At 33.4% G+C, this 12,984-nt stretch overlaps 1 long non-coding RNA gene across 1 annotated transcript; it reads right to left on the bottom strand.

Annotated features, from left to right (window-relative positions):
- Window positions 1–904: 904 nt before the first annotated feature.
- Window positions 905–9,252, bottom strand: LOC109172275. Its single transcript, XR_002052706.1, has 3 exons — window positions 9,242–9,252; window positions 6,992–6,996; window positions 905–1,005 (listed from the first exon to the last, which is right to left on the bottom strand). It is a non-coding gene; the product is annotated as an uncharacterized LOC109172275 (long non-coding RNA).
- Window positions 9,253–12,984: the final 3,732 nt, after the last annotated feature.

Consider the following 12,984-nt stretch of genomic DNA (forward strand, 5'->3'; position numbering starts at 1 on the left):
TGTATTTCATGGAAGGAATAACACATGGACATACATTATTATTTATTAGGAGATCAAGTTAATAAGGGATCAGAGTGATCGAGCTAGAGTACTACAAGACTGAAGATCAAACTGATCAAGTTGAAGATCAAGATAATGTTTACTCTATAAATTTAAGAATAATGTTATTTTTCCTTCTTGAGTTTACCTTGTACTCCGTAATAATGTAATATTTATGGCCTTATGTGATAGTGAAATACTTCTTATTTATTGGCTACCGTAAATTAACCAACACAACCTAACCTTGAATAACATCCACTCAATTCGAACGTGCAACATGTATAGGTTTTAGTGCAAGCAATTGATGGAGGCAATCAACTTGCAGGACACCATGATATTTCACAGGCTTACAATTCTACAGGAAATTCTCAAACAGAGCAACTTGAGAGTTTCATTCATCTTCTTGTATCCCATAAGATTAAATCTTGAACCTTGTTGCTTTTATAGAGGGAGATTTAAAGCTTATAGGAAAGTGATTACACACCTGAAGATATCAAATGATCCAGTTTTTGTTCCCTGTTGTATTCTGTATTATTGTTGTATCTCAAATGTATTACAGAATACAAGCACCTTTTTCCAACAATATATAAGCTTTAAAATTATAAACCTGTGATCATTGGTCTTGTCTTGAAAGGTTTGAAGACAAGATGTTTGGCGTTAAAAAACAGTTTCCTATCACAGAAATATTTCGAAATGAGAATTTCGAATTTGGTGGTAAGGATGACATAAATCACTTTCTTTTTATTGTACAAGAAGATTTTTGTGCAGTTTTGCATGGTATTCATGGCATGCTATGTACATGTTGTACATGTGGTTTGAATATATGCTATGAAGTTTCATTTCTGTTTTCACTCAAAATCATGGGCATATCAAATTATGCCAAGATGATTAGTGAGATGTGAAAATGATTTTATATAAATAAATCATTTTATTAGCCATGATTTATTTGGAATGAGAAGAGATGTTCTCTCCACGGTGGGGTGAGTGGTTTTAGCACATCAAAGGCCGGAAGAGATGGATTATCGAGGCAGATACAAGTTACCTGATGTGATCGGTACAGTACTTTTTATTTGTCTCGGTCTCGGCAGGATTGTAAGTGTTATTTTACTTACTGGTTTAGTTCTGGATTATGTCTAGAAGATTTGCATGAGACCTTTTTGAGTTTTGCAAATCCTGTTAAATACAAGGATATATTTATGCATGTGTATAAATATTTGTATATTGAGACTTTGTCTCGGTTGCATTCATAGTATACAAGATACATATATAATATGTTGGATCTTGAGGTGCTATAAATTTGCCAAATTTGAATTAATTTGGTGTTATCAATTTGTTGTTTCCTTATGCATGGTTACAATGTTTAATGATTGTAAGTTGGAATTAATTTCAATGTCATGCATGAAATTATTGATTATTTTAGCACACATATAATTTTATCCTTGTGAAAGTGTGAAATATTATGTTATATATATTTCTGATTAAGGTAGGAAGCCTTTGAAATATTCTGTTATATTTCTGATAAAGGCATACAGAAACTTTTATGCATGAAGTATGCATAATGAAATTCATACAAATTTATGAATGTATTTAACACACAGTTTCTCATATTGAGAATGTGTTAAAATTTTGAAAGCCAAAAAGTTTACTAGTTTATCTAGTATGGCTGGCAATTAGTAGTGAAAAAGAAAGTTTAAATTTAAATCATGGATTATGATTTAAGATGTCATGATTCTTCAGTTTAGAAGAAACATGAAAAGTTAAAAGTTTAAAATCAAAATGGTTTATTCTCCAAAGTTGATGTTCTCTGAATGGAGGAGCGAGGTTTATTCTCCAAAGTTGATGATGACTCAAATGGAGGAGGTTGAATTTTTATTTTAAGGAGTCCTCACTGCTAATAAGTTCAACTTGATGATTGAAATTCTTGGTTGTAGAATTTGCAGGATATAAATATTTATTGACTAGGAACCTATTAAGTGGGTTCCGGTATAATCAATTGAATATTTTATTTCACCAGTTCATTAATAGAATATTAAAATTCTATCTATCATCATGTTCAGTTAGCTAAGTGGATGACACTAAAAGGAATTTTGATATACTTGAGTAAAACCATTAATTATGGTTTAGTATATTTAATAGAAATTTTCATCCTGAAAAGATATTCTAATGCCAGTTGAATGTGTAATCATGAAACTTGTTCCTCATTTAGTAGATGGATATTTCTACTTGGAGGAGGTGTTGTTTTATGGGTTCTAAAAGCAAAGTTGCTTTTTCAACTACGGCATCTAAATTTCTTGTGTTGGCTTTGACATGAAAGAATTTATTGACTAAGGAATTTAATTATTTAGATTCCGGTTTGGCAAAAACCGATGTCACCAGTTTAGTACATTATGACAATGCTACTACACTGGCCATATCATATAAACAAGTGTTTATAATGGCAAGTGAAGGCACATGGGCTTGAGATTTAGCTATGTGGAAAATCCTAGGTAATAGTGTTGTAGCACTGGACTTGGTACAGTCCCAGTTTTGACGGATCCGTTTGCAAGAGTCCTCGCAAGGGACATGGTTCATCGGAATAGATACGAAAAGCCTAAATTAAAATTGCAAGTGAAGGAAAGCTCAACTCACGTCTAAGTTATTACGTTAGACCTTGAGTTCAATGTAGATGAGTACTTCATTTTGTGATTTGCAAGCATCAAAAGTTTAATTAAAATTGTATCCAAAGAAAAGGTGATGCTTGGTTCTGCATTGTTGTAGGGATGAGTTTTTACTCTTAACTGATCTTTTGAAAAAATGCAAGATGCAGTGCATGAGATAAAAGATTAGCCTCTGTGAGCATGAAGTGTGGCCGCTTCAAACAAGTTTGGGCTTTACTTGGTATGTGCTCATTAATGGATATGGACACATGGGCATAATAGTGTCAAGTTACAGTGAGTTGTAATGACTGTAAAACTTGTGTGTGTTATATCTACGTTTCTTCAAAGAGACTGCGTGGTTCAAGGTTCGTCCATCACTACAATCCGAATTAATGTAACGCATATAATACTATGTGAAAGTTCAATCTCTAAGACACTTTCATTTATGCATGAGTTTTGGATTTATCTTGGTAAAGTATTAGTCTTTACTATATAAATGGAGGAGGAATGTTGGAAATTTATATAGTAATGGAGATTAATGTTTCAGATGAATTACCATGAAAGCTTAAATAATATTTGGAGTTGTGGAGTTGTAAATATTATTTTAGTTTGGTAGAAAGTTAATTAAAATACTGGGAGAAATTTATATAGCTATATGCTTGTGATATATAGCTATATGCTTGTGGTATATAGCTATATGCTTGAGATATATAGCTAATATGCTTGAAAGTATATAGCTATATGTTTGTGATATATAGCTAATATGCTTGAGAGTATATAGCTAATATGCTTGAGAGTATATAGCTATATGCTTGTGATATATAGCTAATATGCTTGAGAGTTATAGCTAATATGTTTGAGAGTATTAATGCATGTTTGGATATTTTTCATGCGTAAGGTTTTATGCATTTTGAAGCTATATGCTTCAAAGTTACACTTAACATGCTTGTTATATGTAGCTGTATGCTTGAGATTATTGAACTACATATATGTATATTATTTATATTTATCCTTTGCATGGTTTCATGTAAGGAATATATAAGTATATATATGTATATAATTTTGCATATAGTTACTGACTCAAAATAAATATATTAATTTCTCCAGTGATGGATATATCATTCAGGATATATCTTATCTTATGGAAGTTGAGTTTTAAATCACAGCAACTTCCATGCAACTTCTCCAAACGGTTAGATTTTTACATCTATAAATTCTTGGAGAGACATCTGAAGAATACAGAAAGAGAAAAAAGAAAAAAAGGAAAACATGCAATTGATGGAGGCAATCAACTTGCAGGACACCATGATATTTCACAGGCTTACAATTTTACAAGAAATTCTCAAACAGAGCAACTTGAGAGTTTCATTCATCTTCTTGTATCCCATAAGATTAAATCTTGAACCTTGTTGCTTTTATAGAGGGAGATTTAAAGCTTATAGGAAAGTGATTACACACCTGAAGATATCAAATGATCCAATTTTTATTCCCTGTTGTATTCTGTATTATTGTTTGTATCTCAAATGTATTATAGAATACAAGCACCTGTTTCCAACATTTAGAGCATACCCATAATCCACGACTCAGTATTACTCAAAAGATTGACAAATCTTATCTCTAATGTAATTCCATTTTCTTTTATACACCTTAGATAACAAATTGTATGTAACATTAAACGACTCTTTCTTTCTTCCTTTCGTTTGTTTATATTTTATTTGATCAATAAGAAGTATCTAACAAAAGTATTACTCTATGAATGGATAATTACTATTTTTTTCTTTTAAATAAGAACTTCTAAAGTGTATTTACTTATTTGATGTGATTAAAAATTGAATACAAGTGTATAATAAATAAATTACCACATTGGATTTTGAATTATGATTGATTATGGAGCTATTATTGATATAATGAAATATTTTAACTAATTTAGAATCTTCATTTAATAATTATCATTTGATTTTAAATACATATGTGTAGTCAAATTAAAAAATATATATATAGAATGCAATTGTTTTATGGGGGCCGGGCTTGAAAAAAAGATGAGTCTAACATCCTGTCATCAAAACATGACGTTAACTATTACGTGAGTATAAAGAAAAATAAAGTTAATTACTAATTCGCTACTAGTTATAATTTTTGGCATAGTGGCAATCACTTGATCTTGATAATTAATTGGTATCGAAGTAGGTCACATGTTTGAATCTCATTTCTCGTTGACAACTGTTACGCAAATAAAAGGAACAATATTACATCAATTTTAGTATTTTAAAAAATAAAACTTAGGTAATTCCAGCTTTGCCGGATTAATTCTAAACCCACAAGACCCTGCCCCTAGAGCCACTGCATAGATAAATTACGAGTCGTGCAATCAGTCAATCGGTCAAATGCTAGCCTTCATGTGCGCACAAGGATCCAATCCAAACCTTCCAACACCCTTGAACTATTTTCCATACATACTGCTAGTTTGATTCGAATCCCCACATTGTCGTTATATTTTTTTTTTAACATACTCCATTTATTCGATCAATTGTGTTTGATCCAGTTAATAAAAATTAATTTAAACAATTTATATTTTAATTTTATTATAATTAATCTTTGTGTGTGTGTGTGTATGATCATTCGTTTATAGTTGTTGTGTATTTTCTTTGATATGCAGTCATAATTAAATTCATTTGATTATATTAATTAGATGCCTATTAATTCTTAAAATTAATAAATAGTAAATTGATTAGATCAATTCTTATTGAGACATAAATTTAATATAATATTGACTAATAGTAATAGTTGCATATTTAATTAGTACTCCGTATTTGATATGATGAAAGTTGTATCATTTTTGTTGTTGTTTAGTTTTCTTTTTCAAAGCTAAGCCTCACAAAATTACTTTATCCTTATACGTTTGCCTCTTTGAACAACTTTTTATGCTAGATTGTTGAAAATAATGAACCAAAGTCGATTTAATATCGCAAAATAATATTTATATATACACACAAAAGTATATAAAATATTATTCTATATATCCAAAATACATACATACATATATATATATATATATATATATATATATATATATATATATATATATATATATTATTCAAATACAAACAGTCCTTAAAATACAAACGTATGGATTCATTAGGATTGTTAGATTTTGGGATTGAATGTCTATGATTTGTTTAATTATTTATGGTGCTTTTTTAATTATACGGTCACCTGTTTTATTTTAGGAGGTATTTTTGGATTTTTAGTTTTGTTTAATCGGATCAATTCCTACAGAAATACAATCACCATCAGATTACGCGACTTACCCGGTCTCTCTCTCGTTATTGTGCGTCTGCCAAGGATCTCCCATGCCGTCGATTCGCATTCTTCATCAGCAGTCGGACGATGGTCGCCAGTGGGGACCATGGTGAAGCCAAGCGCCGGGGACCACCAACTAGTGGTGGAGGTCGAGGTATTTTTTCCCCCCTTTTGTCGTTTCCAAATTTTTTTCGTTGTTTTTATCCTTTGTTTTGCGGTAATCGGTTGTTGGGGGTGTGTGGTTAGGCATGTGTGTTTCATATCAGGCGAGTTGTATGTGTGGGGGGTGGGGGATGGTGGTTCATTAGTCGGACGGCTGGATTGGGGGCGACTTGGGTAGAGTTAGGGGTTTTTTTTGTTTTAATTTTTTTGGACTAGTGCGTTTTTTTTTTTTTTTTTTTTTTTTTTTGCTCAAATTGGGGTTGCTAGACATAGAACCCAATGTTCCATGGCATCTGAGAATTCCATTTAATTTTCTGGGAATTGATCGAAATGAACAACTAACACACTTTGGTAATGATTTGGCTAGCTTCTTGTATATATAGATAATAACTAAATTAAAAATAGAAGGTACAGCCTTAATTAGCAAAACATCTCCCTCCTACCTAATTCTAGGGTTTCAATGATTAATAATGCAGGAATTATGCATGCTTGTTTGGTATGTAGATGCTAGCTGCAACTAACAAGGTTTTTCTAAAGCTTACCTAAAATTACGAGATTATGGCTGTATATTACGAGGTCTTTGCTATTAAGGTAAACAGTAATTGACAGTATAATGTGTATGGGGAAGCAAAGCTTATAGCAGAAGATTAATATTATTTGGATCAAATTAAAATTTCCTAGTAAAAAGGGCGAATGGCAATGTGCTCGATGCAGGGTTAGCATACCGTAATCCATATTCACTTTGGCTGCCCTTTCAATTCTTTAGACATCACTTTGGCAATGTGCTCGATGCAGGGTTAGCATACCATAATCCATATTCACTTTGGCTGGCCTTTCAATTCTTTAGACATCACTTTCACTTTCATTTCATTGTCCATTTTTTAGAGTGAAAATACAGTCCTTTCAAACATCATTATGATTGGCTATTAAGCTTATTATTATTTTATATAATTGCAAATTAACTATGAGTCCAATGAGATATCCTGCAGTAGTGTTCACTAGCTAGATAATCATTGCTATTAATAGTAAATGCAACATTAATCCCAGTATTATTAGTCATTGTTATAAGTTGTAAAGCATATACTATGCATTTGTTTTTTTTATGTTTGGAAGGGCATTTTCAATTTATAGTGCTCATAACCGAGTTACACCTTATAATTAATGCAATCTTATACATTTAACAATATTCATAAATACGGGCTACGTTAAGGTGTGTGCACTGTGTAGTTCAATTTGGCATACCGTATACGTTATTTTTGTGGTTTGTGCTTATCCGCTTCCAATCTGCCATCTGTCTTCTTCTGTGCACACTATGTTAGTCTCTTGTGCACCCAATTGATAGATGGGTTTCTACAAATTTGTAGGTCAGTCTTTTTAAATCTCATATATTTGTTATAGGATTACTCTTAAGGTGTGTATCCTCTTCCAATCCGCCATCTGTCTTTCTTCCGTGCACACTATGCTAGTCTCGTGTGCACACACCTGTGTAGGTTTAAGTTCTTTTTCTCGTGGGATGCATTGCTTTTAATCATTGTGTTTTTTTGCATTGGTTCACCATTGCTTTTTGCAGTTTATGTTCCCCATCCTACGCCAGGGCCAGTACTTTCTTCTGTGCATTGATTTTTCTAAATTTCGGTATGAGATAATTGACAATTCGACTCTTCAGTCTGACAAGCAACTAAAATATGGTAATTGTCCGGAAGAATTGGTATGGTTTCTATTGTTCTGGGTCTTCTACTTGTACAACTTTTCGTTTTTCGTTTTTTCTTTGTATTCATTCGGCCATATGGACATCTACTACAGTTGATCATGCGTATGGAATTCTTCGCATCTATTGAACCGGCAAGGTCTTCGGTTTGTGCGTGTTTGGAATCGAAGCGCATGTAGATGAGTTGGCGGGATGGCAAGAACAAGGTTGACTGTGGGGTGTATGTTATGCGTCACATGGAGAGTTATGTAGGACAGGGAGTGACCAGATGAAGATGTGGCCAAAGGTAACACTGCTCAGCTCAAGAAGTTGAGGTTACGCTACATGAAGAAACTTGCAACCTCAGAATTCAATCTACATAATTGTAGGAAACTAGGAATATCTCCTGGCGTATCAGATCGTGTCGTCTATCCCGGGGGCACCATAGTGATCTTTCGTGTGCTTGGTGTATTGAATTTTAGTTCGTATGTAGTTTTTGTGTTTAGAATTTGGCTTCTTCTTTTGGTTTTTATACCACTGCCGGTGTTACTGTTTTGAGATGATGACCGAATGCGCACATTTATATTACGGTATGTGCAAGCCGACACAACTTGATACATTTCAATCATGGATAATAACTCATTTAATTTCACGGGAGTGGCTAGTTGAGTATTAGCTTATACTGTTACTAAATGAATATGTGTGTGCAAAGTGGTGGTAATCTGTGTGCACGCACACCTCTATGAAATTCATAAAAGTGCCTACTTCACTATTTGTCTATTGGTATTAAACTGCGTGCATGCACGACTAAAAACATTCCACAAAGAATAACTTCTTCACTATTTGCATGTAGGCATAGCTAAATACATGCATGCACATTGGCATTGAAATGTGTGCACACTCAACTAAATAACTTTCAACCGTGAATAATAACTAACTAAATTTACATAAGTGACTGTTGAAATATTAGCTTGTAGGCTTAGTTAATAAGCACATGTGTGCACAATTACGTTAAACTGTGTGCATGCACAACTAAACAAATTTTAATCATGGTTAAAAAGTAAATGATTTTCACAAAAGAGACTAGTTCAATATTATCTTATACACTTAGTTTTAAAATACGTGATTGCACATTGGCTTTAAATAGTGTGCGTCTGCAACAAAATAAATTTCAGCCATGGGTAAAATCTAAATAAATCTAACAGAAGTGAGTAGTTCATTATTAGTTTATAGGCTTAGTAATTACAAGTGTGTATGCACAATGGTGCTAAACAGTGTGCATAGATCTCAACTAATTAAATACCAACCATGGGTACAACTCTAAAGAAACAGTGTGCATAGCTCTCAACTAATTAAGTACCAACCAGGGGTACAACTCTAAAGAAACAGTGTGCATAGCTCTCAACTAATTAAGTACCAACCATGGGTACAACTCTAAAGAGACTAGTCCAATATTGTCGTATACGCTTAGTTTTTAAATACATGAGTGCACATTGACGTTAAATAGTGTGCGTGCACAACTAAATAACTTTTAACCATGGGTACACACTTAATAAATTTCACAGAAGTGAGTAGTTCACTATTAGCTTATAGGCTTAGTAATAAAACACGTGCATGCACATTGGCGTTAAGCAGTGTGCATAACTTAACTAAATATATAACATCCATGGGTAAAATTCAAAAGTTTGACGACTATTTAATTTAACTTCAAATGAATTTAGTATTCGTATTGTTTTAAATATATCGCAGTTTTGAAGCTTTTTAATAGCAACTCATACGACTCCACATCTTCTTTTGCAATGGGACCTGCCCCAAACGTAACACACCTCTTATGGTTGTCCACCCCCGTAAATGGTACAAAGACAAGCTTGTATCTGCAGAGTTAATATTGTTTGGTAATTAATGCACACACATAATAGTAATAACGGCCTAATTTTTTTCACATCGCACTTATCATTACTAATTCATAAAAAACACAAGGATTCAACCATGCACATATATTTTTGAAGGCGTGCACAAAACGACGCACTAACTACTACACCATTGTTCGTCCACCAAACGTCAGTGCTAATACATAACCTATTGTTTTAATCCACGCACACAAAATTAGCAACCATGCACACACGGATAGAAGTGAATATTAACATGATGAACTGTAAAGGTTTTCGTTGCCAGGGATGACTTCAAATCCTACCCGTTTAAAACTTTCTTAATTCTTGCATATTATACAAATCAAATTTATTCCTATTTAAATTCAATTTATTTCTTTTTTTACGGTGAGAATGCATTCCCAATATTGCCCTTATCTACATTAATTAACAATCCGTGTTTCAGTCATATGCCTTCATCTAATCCATTGATCCAATCACATCCTATGGCTAGATTTTGTACACACGTTTGTATATCAAGAGGGTTTGCATGTGAATGCAACCCTATATATATATATATATATATATATATAAAAGTTATAATCCACAAATTATAATTCCAACCTAAAGGAAACGAAGTAAGGATTTATTGCTTAAAAGCATAATCCCAAAACCGGAGAAGAAAGAAGATGAAGAAAAGTGGTAAGTACGAGTCGAGCGAAACACTCTTTTTCCTTAGCTTAATACCTTATTTGCCACATCTCAAAAGTGCTAGGAGCGTTGTGGCCTAGGCTTCCCAGGATAAAACGTACATACGGTTCAACGTTTGAGCACCCAAACGAACGAACCCGGCGAACTAGAGCACGGGCAGAACACAATCGGCAAGAACGGAACAAGAGCAGAGTTTTGAGGTAGGAAAACGTGATTTCAAACGTACATACGATTCGACGTTTGAGCACCCAAACGAACGAACCCTGAGATAGGGAAACGTGATTTCAAACGTACGTTTGAGCACCCAAACGAACGAACCCGGCGAACTAGAGCACGGGCAGAGATAGGGAAACGTAATTTCTGTGTTGTGTCTCTTTTTCGATACTAAATTAGGCCCCGGCGAACTAGAGCACGGGCAGAGATAGGGAAACGTGATTTCTGTGTTGTGTCTCTTTTTCGATACTAAAGTGATTTCTGTGTTGTGTCTCTTTTTCGATACTAAAGTGTTGTGTCTCTTTTTCGATACTAAATTAGGAGGCCGGTGTCTCAATTAGCCCGCAGGTGTCGGAGGCCGGCTCTGGCTCTATCTGTTGGTATAAATTACACAAGTTTAAACCAGATGCTCACTTTAAGATTTCGTATAAATCCCCCCACCCCGCGCACGCACGCACGAAAGAGAACCTTTATACTATACAATTCAATAATCCTTAAAAGAGCTCTTGTATAAATAATGGTGCAAATCCACTTCCCAAATCAATGTGGGACAAAAGCTTCACTTTTTCCCTTCATTTTCCAACTCCAATGAGTCTACTTTGAGAATCAATATTCCATTCACCCATTATCCGTTTTGAGCATACAATATATCAATCTCTTCGTCTCACTACGAAGAACCCAAATCCACTTTTGACCCAACCCAAATCGGAAGTGGACCCCACTAATATTTGCACCACAAAATAGCTACTTAAGATGCTATTTTTTCCAACATAGATTTCCGGCAAATTATGCTATGCGCACGGCGCTAAAACGGCGTCGTTTTTCGTGAAAACGACGCTGTTTTAACTATAAAAAAAAAAATTGTTCGAAACGCCGTTAACGGCGTTAACGGCATATTCATTATGAAATTATGAATATACAGTTATGACATTATGAATGTACAGTTATAGAATTATGAATGTATAGTTATGGAATTATGAACATACAATTATGAACATAGAGCTTCGAAAATTATGAATGTTCGGTATGGAATTATGAATATACAGTATGAAAAATTATGAATGTACAATTATGGAATTATGAATGTACAGTTATGGAATTATGAATGTACAGTTATGGAATTATGAACATAGAACTCTGACATTATGAACTTACAATTATGAACATAGAGGTTCGAAAATTATGAATTTACAGTTATTGAATTATGAATGTACAGTTACGGAATTATGAATGTATAGTTTTATGAATGTACAGTTATGAAATTATGAACACAAAGCTGTGAATATATGCTCCTATAACGAAGCGGTCTGAAATTAAAAAAAAAAAAAAAAAAAAAAAAAAAAAAAAAGAGGGAAGATAACGGTGCCTGACGACACCGTTACCGTGCCCATGATGCACGCTGGGCACGAGCCCACAGCATAACTATCCTAGATTTCCTTGCATGTTAGGATTTTGATTTGAATGCTTATCATTTGTGCTCCAGTTGAAACTTGAGAGGACTACCGAAAAACTAATGCTTATCAAACCTTCTCTCTTGTGTGACATGTTTGGTTATTAATTTTCATGATATAAATTTTGTTTTGTTAATTATCGGATAGTAATAAGATATTACAAACTAGGAATAACAACAGAAAGAAGTGATAATCTCATTATATGTTTTTCTTAATGACAAATGTTACACAAATATTTATGTTTGAATGTTGGAATCTGAGAAAAATGATTAAAAGTGCCAAACCAGTAGGGGTAACAATTTCAATTCACTCCGCGAATATCGGATCGGATTGTATACGGATTTTATATACAAAACCCGTACAAAATCTAACCCGACCCACCAAGATATATACTGGTTCAAATAATATATATATATATATATATATATATATATATATATATATATATATATATATATACTGGTTCAAATGAGGACAGGACTTCTCGTGCGGTCGATACAGATTTCAACATTAGGTATCCATAAATGCACCAAACAGTGTCTAAAAATGCACCAGAATGAAATGCACATATCCACCCAAAAAAAAAAAAAAAACCCTAATGGTGTATTTTCAGCAAGGGTGGGTGTGGGGTTGGGTGAAGAAGTGTAACGGTGGGTCGGGTGGTGGATGTAGGAATCCCCAACCCACCCCGACCCATTGCATCCCTACGAACCGGTTGAGTGCCGGTCTAGGTTGCATGGAAACGGAAAATGAGAGCAAGAATCCTAAGATACAAAACATGTGAGAAAAGTATAAATATTAAAAAAAAAAAAAAATATATATATATATATATATATATATATATATATATATATATATATATATATATATATGTGTGTGTGTGTGTGTGTGTGTGTGTGTGTGTGTGTGTGTGTGTG

This window comes from Ipomoea nil, unplaced genomic scaffold (genome assembly GCF_001879475.1).
Source record: "Ipomoea nil cultivar Tokyo-kokei standard unplaced genomic scaffold, Asagao_1.1 scaffold0415, whole genome shotgun sequence".
Lineage (NCBI taxonomy): Eukaryota > Viridiplantae > Streptophyta > Magnoliopsida > Solanales > Convolvulaceae > Ipomoea > Ipomoea nil.